We start from the raw sequence: 5,950 nt of genomic DNA on the forward strand, positions 1-5,950 counted from the left end.
ATCCCGGGAACCTGGCAGTGGCGGGCTGCACAGGCTCCGCGGAAGAGGGGTGTGGAGAGTGACCTGTGCTCGCACACAGGCCCCTTGGTGGCGGCAGCAGCAGCCTTAGCATCTCCCGCCCGTCTCTGGGTCCGCGCTTTTAGCCGCGGCTCGCGCCCGTCTCTGGGCTTCGCGCTTTTAGCCGCGGCTCGCGCCCGTCTCTGGGGTTCGCGCTTTTAGCCGCGGCTCGCGCCCATCTCGAGTTCCTTTAAGCAGCGCTCTTAAACCCCTCTCCTCGCGCACCAGGAAACAAAGAGGGAAGAAAAAGTCTCTTGCCTCTTCGGCAGGTGCAGGCTTTCCCCCGGACTTCCTCCCGGCTAGCCGTGGTGCACTAATCCCTTCAGGCTATGTTCAAGCCGCCAACCCCAGTCCTCTCCCTGCGCTCCGTCCGAAACCGAAACCCGAGCCTCAGCTCGCAGCCCCACCCGCCCCGGCGGGTGAGCAGACAAGCCTCTCGGGCTGGTGAGTGCCGGTCGGCACCGACCCTCTGTGCGGGAATCTCCCCGCTTTGCCCTCCGCACCCGTCGCTGTGCACTCCTACGCGGTTCCGAATCTTCCCGCCTCCGCCTCCCGCAGTCTCCGCCCGCGGAGGGGCTTCCTAGTGTGCGGAAACTTTTCCTCCTTCACAGCTCCCTCCCACTGGTGCAGGTGCCGTCCTTATTCTTTTGTCTCTGTTTTTTCTTTTTTTCTTTTGCCCTACCCAGGTATGTGGGGAGTTTCTTGCCTTTTGGGAGGTCTGAGATCTTCTGCCAGCCTTCAGTAGGTGTTCTGTAGGAGTTGTTCCATGTGTAGATGTATTTCTGGTGTATCCGTGGGGAGGAAGGCGATCTCCGCGTCTTACTCTTCCGCCATCTTCAAGCCGTCCTCAAGGATGGCCATTCTGACTGGTGTGAGATGATATCTCATTGTAGTTTTGATTTGCATTGCTCTCATGATTAATGATCTTGAGCATTCTTTCATGTATTTGTTGCAAATCTGTATACCTTCTCTGGAGAAATATCTATTTCGGTGTTCTGCCCATGTTTGGATTGGGTTGTTTGTTTTGTTGATATTGAGCTGCATGAGCTACTTGTAAATTTTGGAGATTAATACTTTGTCAGTTGCTTCATTTGCAAATATTTTCTCTCATTCTGAGGGTTGTATTTTGGTCTCGTTTATGGTTTCCTTTGGTGTGCAAAAGTTTTGAAGTTTCATTAGGTCCCATTTGTTTATTTTTGTTTTATTTCCATTACTCTAGGAGGTGGGTCAAAAATGATCTTACTGTGATTTACGTCAAAAAGCGTTCTGCCTCTGATTTCCTGTAAGAGTTTTATAGTGTCTGGCCTTACATTTAGGTCTTCAATACATTTTGAGTTTATTTTTGTGTATGGTGCTAGGAAGTGTTCTAATTTCATTCCTTTACATGAAACTGTCCAGTTTCCCAGAACCACTTATTAAAGAGGCTGTCTTTTCTCCATTGTATATTCTTGCCTCTTTTATGAAATATAAGGTGACCATACATGCATGAAATTACCTCTGAGATTTCTATCCTGTTCCATTGACCTATATTTCTGTTTTTGTGCCAGCAGCATACTGCCTTGTTTACTGTAACTTTGTAGTATAGACTGAAGACCAGGAGCCTGATTCCTCCAACTCCATTTGACTTTCTCAAGATTCTCTGACTCTTCAGGGTCTTTTGTGTTTCCATACAAATTGTGAAATTTTTTTCCTAATTCTGTGAAAAATGCCAGTGGTAATTCGATAGGGATTGCACTGAATCTGTAGATTGCTTTGGATAGTATAGTCATTTTCACAAAGTTGATTCTTCCAATCTAACAATATGGTTTATCTCTCCATCTGTTTATATTGTCTTTATGTCTTTCATCAGTGTCTTATTGTTTTCTTCATCCACGTCTTTTGTCTCCTTAGGTAGGTTTATTCCTACGAATTTTATTCTTTTCGCTGAAATGGTAAATGGGAGTGTTTCCTTAATTTCTCTTTCAGATTTTTCATCATTAGGGTATAGGAATGCCAGAGATTTCAGTGCATTAATTTTGTATACTGCTACTTTACTAGATTCACTGATTAGCTCTAGTAGTTTTCTGGTAGCATCTTTGCAATACTCTATGTATAGTATCATGTCATCTGCAAACAGTGACAGTTTTTCTTCCTCTTTTCTGATTTGGATTCCTTTTATTTCTTTTTCTTCTCTGTTTACTGAGGTGAAAACTTCCAAAACTATGTTGAATAATAGTGGTGAATATGGGTAACCTTGTCTTGTTCCTGATCTTAGAGAAAATGGTTTCAGTTTTTCTCCATTGAGAACGATGTTGGCTGTGGATTTTTCATATATGGCTTTTATTATGTTGAGGTAAGTTCCCTCTATGCCTAATGTCTGGAGAGTTTTTATCATAACTGGGTGTTGAAATTTGTCAAAAGCTTTTTCTGCCTCTATTTTGGTTATCATATGCTTTTTATACTTCGTTTTGTTAATATGGTGTATCACACTGTTTCATTTGCATATATTGAAGAATCCTTGAATTCCTCGGATAAACCCCACTTGATCATGTTGTATGATCCTGTTAAAGTGCTGCTGGATTCTGTTTGCTAGTATTTTGTGAGGATTTTTGCCTCTATGTTCATCAGTGATATTGGTCTGTAGTTTCCTTTCTTTGTCACAACTTTGTCTGCCTTTCGTATCAGAGTGATGGTGGCCTCATAGAATGAGTTTGGGAGTGTTTCTCCCTCTGCTATACTTTGGAAGAGTTTGAGAAGGATAGGTGTTAGCTCTTCTCTAAATACTTGATAGAATTTGCCTGTGAATCTATGTGATCCTAGGCTTTTGCTTGTTGGAAGACATTTAATCAAGGCTTTTGCATGTTGGAAGACTTTTAATTAAAGTCTCAATTTCAGTGCTTGGGATTGGTCTGCTTATATTTTCTATTTCTTCCTGGTTCAGTCTCGGAAGTTTATGCTTTCCTAAGAATTTCTCCAGTTTGTCCATTTTTTTGGCATATAATTGCTTGTAGTAACCTCTCATGATCCTTTGTATTTCTGCAGTGTCATTTGTTACTTCTCCTTCATTTTTAACTCTGTTAATTTGAGCTTTCTCTCTCTTTTCCTTCATTAGTCTGGCTAACGGTTTATCCATTTTATTTATCTTCTCAAAGAACCAGCTTTTAGATTTATTGATCTCTGCAATTGTTTCATTTCTTTTTGATTTATTTCTGATCTGATCTTTATGATTTGTTTCCTTCTGCTAACTGTGGTTCTTTTTGTTCTTTCTCTAATTGTGTTAGGTGCAAGGTTAGGTTGTTTATTTGAGATGTTTCTCATTTCTTCAGGTAGGATTGTCTTGCTATAAACTTCCCTCTTGGAACTGTTTTTGCTACATCTCATAGATTTGGGGTTGTCATGTTTACATTGTCACTAGTTTCTAGGTATTTTTTGATTTCCTCTTTGATTTCTTCTGTGATCTCTTGGTTATTTAGTAGCGTATTTTTTAGCCTCCATTTGTTTGTATTTTTCACATTTGTTTTTCCTGTAATTGATATCATAATCTCATAGTGTTGTGGTCAGGAAAGATACTTGATAGGATTTCCATTTTCTTAAGTTTACCAAGGCTTGACTTGTGACCCAAGATATGATATATCCTGGAGAATGTTTCATGGGCACTTGAGAAGAAACTGTATTCTGTTGTTTTTTGATTGAATGTCCTATACATATCAATTAAGTACATCTTGTGTAATGTATCATTTAAAGCTTGTGTTTCCTTTTTTATTTTCATTTCAGTTGTTCTGTCCATTGGTGAAAGTGGGGTGTTAAAGTCCCATACTATGATTGTGTTAGTGTCTATTACCCCTTTAATAGCTGTTAGCAATTGCCTTATGTATTGAGGTGCTCCTCTGTTGGCTGCATAAATATTTACAATTGTTATATCTTCTTCTTGGATTGATCCCTTGATCATTATGTAGTGTCCTTCTTTGTCTCTTGTAATAGTCTTTACTTTAAAGTTTACTTTTTCTGATATGAGAATTGCTTCTACAGCTTTCTTTTGATTTCCATTTGCATGGAATATCTTTTTTCATTCCCTCACTTTCAGTCTGTGTGTGTCCCTAGGTCTGAAATGGGTCTCTTGTTGACAGCATATATGTGTGTCTTGTTTTTGTATCCATTCAGCCAGTTTGTGTCTTTTGGTTGGTGCATTTAATCCGTTTACATTTAAGGTAATAATCGATATGTATGTTCCTATTACCATTTTCTTAATTGTTTTGGGTTTGTTATTGTAGGTCTTTTTCATCTCTTGTGTTTTCTGCCTACAGAAGTTCCTTTAGCGTTTGTTTTAAAGCTGGTTTGGTGGTGCTGATTTCTCTTAACTTCTTCTTTCTGTATAGATTTAAATTTCTCCATCAAATCTGAATGAGATCCTTGCTGGGTAGAGTAATCTTGGTTGTATATTGTTCCCTTTCATTACTCTAAATATGTCCTGCCACTCCCTTGTGTTTTGCAGAGTTTCTGCTGAAAGATCCGCTGTTAACGTTATGGGGACTCCCTTGTATGTTACTTCGTGATTTTCCCTTGCTGTTTTTAATTTTTTTTCTTTGTATTTAATTTTTGATAGTTTGATTAATACTATCATACTTGTGCTTTGGCGTATTTCTCCTTGGATTTTTCCTGTATGCGACTCACTGTGCTTCATGGACTTGTTGGCTACTTCCTTTCCCATCTTAGTGACGTTTTTAACTATAATGTCTTGAAATATTTTCTCAGTCCCTGTCTTTTCCTCTTCTTCTTCTGGGGCCCCTATAATTCGAATGTTGGTGTTTTTAATGTTGTCCCACAGGTCTCTGAGACTGTCCTCAGTTCTTTTCATTCTTTTTTCTTTATTCTGCTCTGTGGTAGTTATTTGCACTACTTTATCTTCCAGGTCACTTATCCATTCTTCTGCCTCAGTTATTCTGCTATTGATTCCCTCTAGAGAATTTTTAATTTCATTTATTGTGTTGTTCATCATTGTTTGTTTGCTTTTTAGTTCTTCTATGTCCTTGTTAAATGTTTCTTGTATTTTCTCCATTCTATTTCCAAGATTTTTGATTATCCTTACTCTGAATTCTTTTTCATTTAGGCTGCCTACTTCCCCTTAATCTGTTTCATCTGGTGTGGTTTTACCTTACTCCTTCATCTGCTGTGTGTTTGTCTTCTCATTTTCTTTAACTTACTGTGTTTGAGATCTTTTCACAGGCTTCAGGTTTGTAGTTCTCCTTCTTTTTGTTGTCTGCCCGCAGTTGTTAATGTTGGTTCAGTAGCTTGTTTAGGCTTCCTGGTGGAGGGGACTGGTGCCTTTGTTCTGGGGGGTGTGGCTGGATATAGGCTTTCTGGTGAGCAGGGCCCTGTCTGGTGGTATATTTGTCGTGTCAGTGAACTTAGTATTATTTTAGGCAGCCTCTCTGCTAATGGGTGGAGTTGTGTTCCTGTCTTGCTAGTTGTTTGGCATGGGCTGTCCAGCACTGGAGCTTGCTATCCGTTGGGTGGAGCTGGCTCTAAGCATTGAGATGGAAATCTCTGGGAGAGCTGTTGCCAACTGATATTACGTGGGGCCAGTAGGTTTCTGTTGGTCCAATATCCTGACCTCGGTTCTCCCTCCTAAGAGGCTCAGATCTGACACCAAGCCAGTGCACTGAGACCCTGTTAGACATACAGACAAGTTTGTAGGGACTTGCTTGCCTTTTGGGAATTCTGAGTTCTAGCAGCATTCAGTAGGTGTTCTGTAGGAGTTGTTACACATGTAGATGTATTTTTGATGCATTGTGGGGAGGAAGGTGATCTCCACGTCTTACTCCTCCATTATCATGAATGTCCCTGCCATTATACGTGTTCGATTTGTGGTTCCCATGAGGTTTTTGCATAGCAGTCTATCTCTCTCTCTCTCTCT

This window comes from Monodon monoceros, unplaced genomic scaffold (genome assembly GCF_005190385.1).
Source record: "Monodon monoceros isolate NGI ecotype Baffin Bay Population unplaced genomic scaffold, NGI_Narwhal_1 Super_Scaffold_22, whole genome shotgun sequence".
Lineage (NCBI taxonomy): Eukaryota > Metazoa > Chordata > Mammalia > Artiodactyla > Monodontidae > Monodon > Monodon monoceros.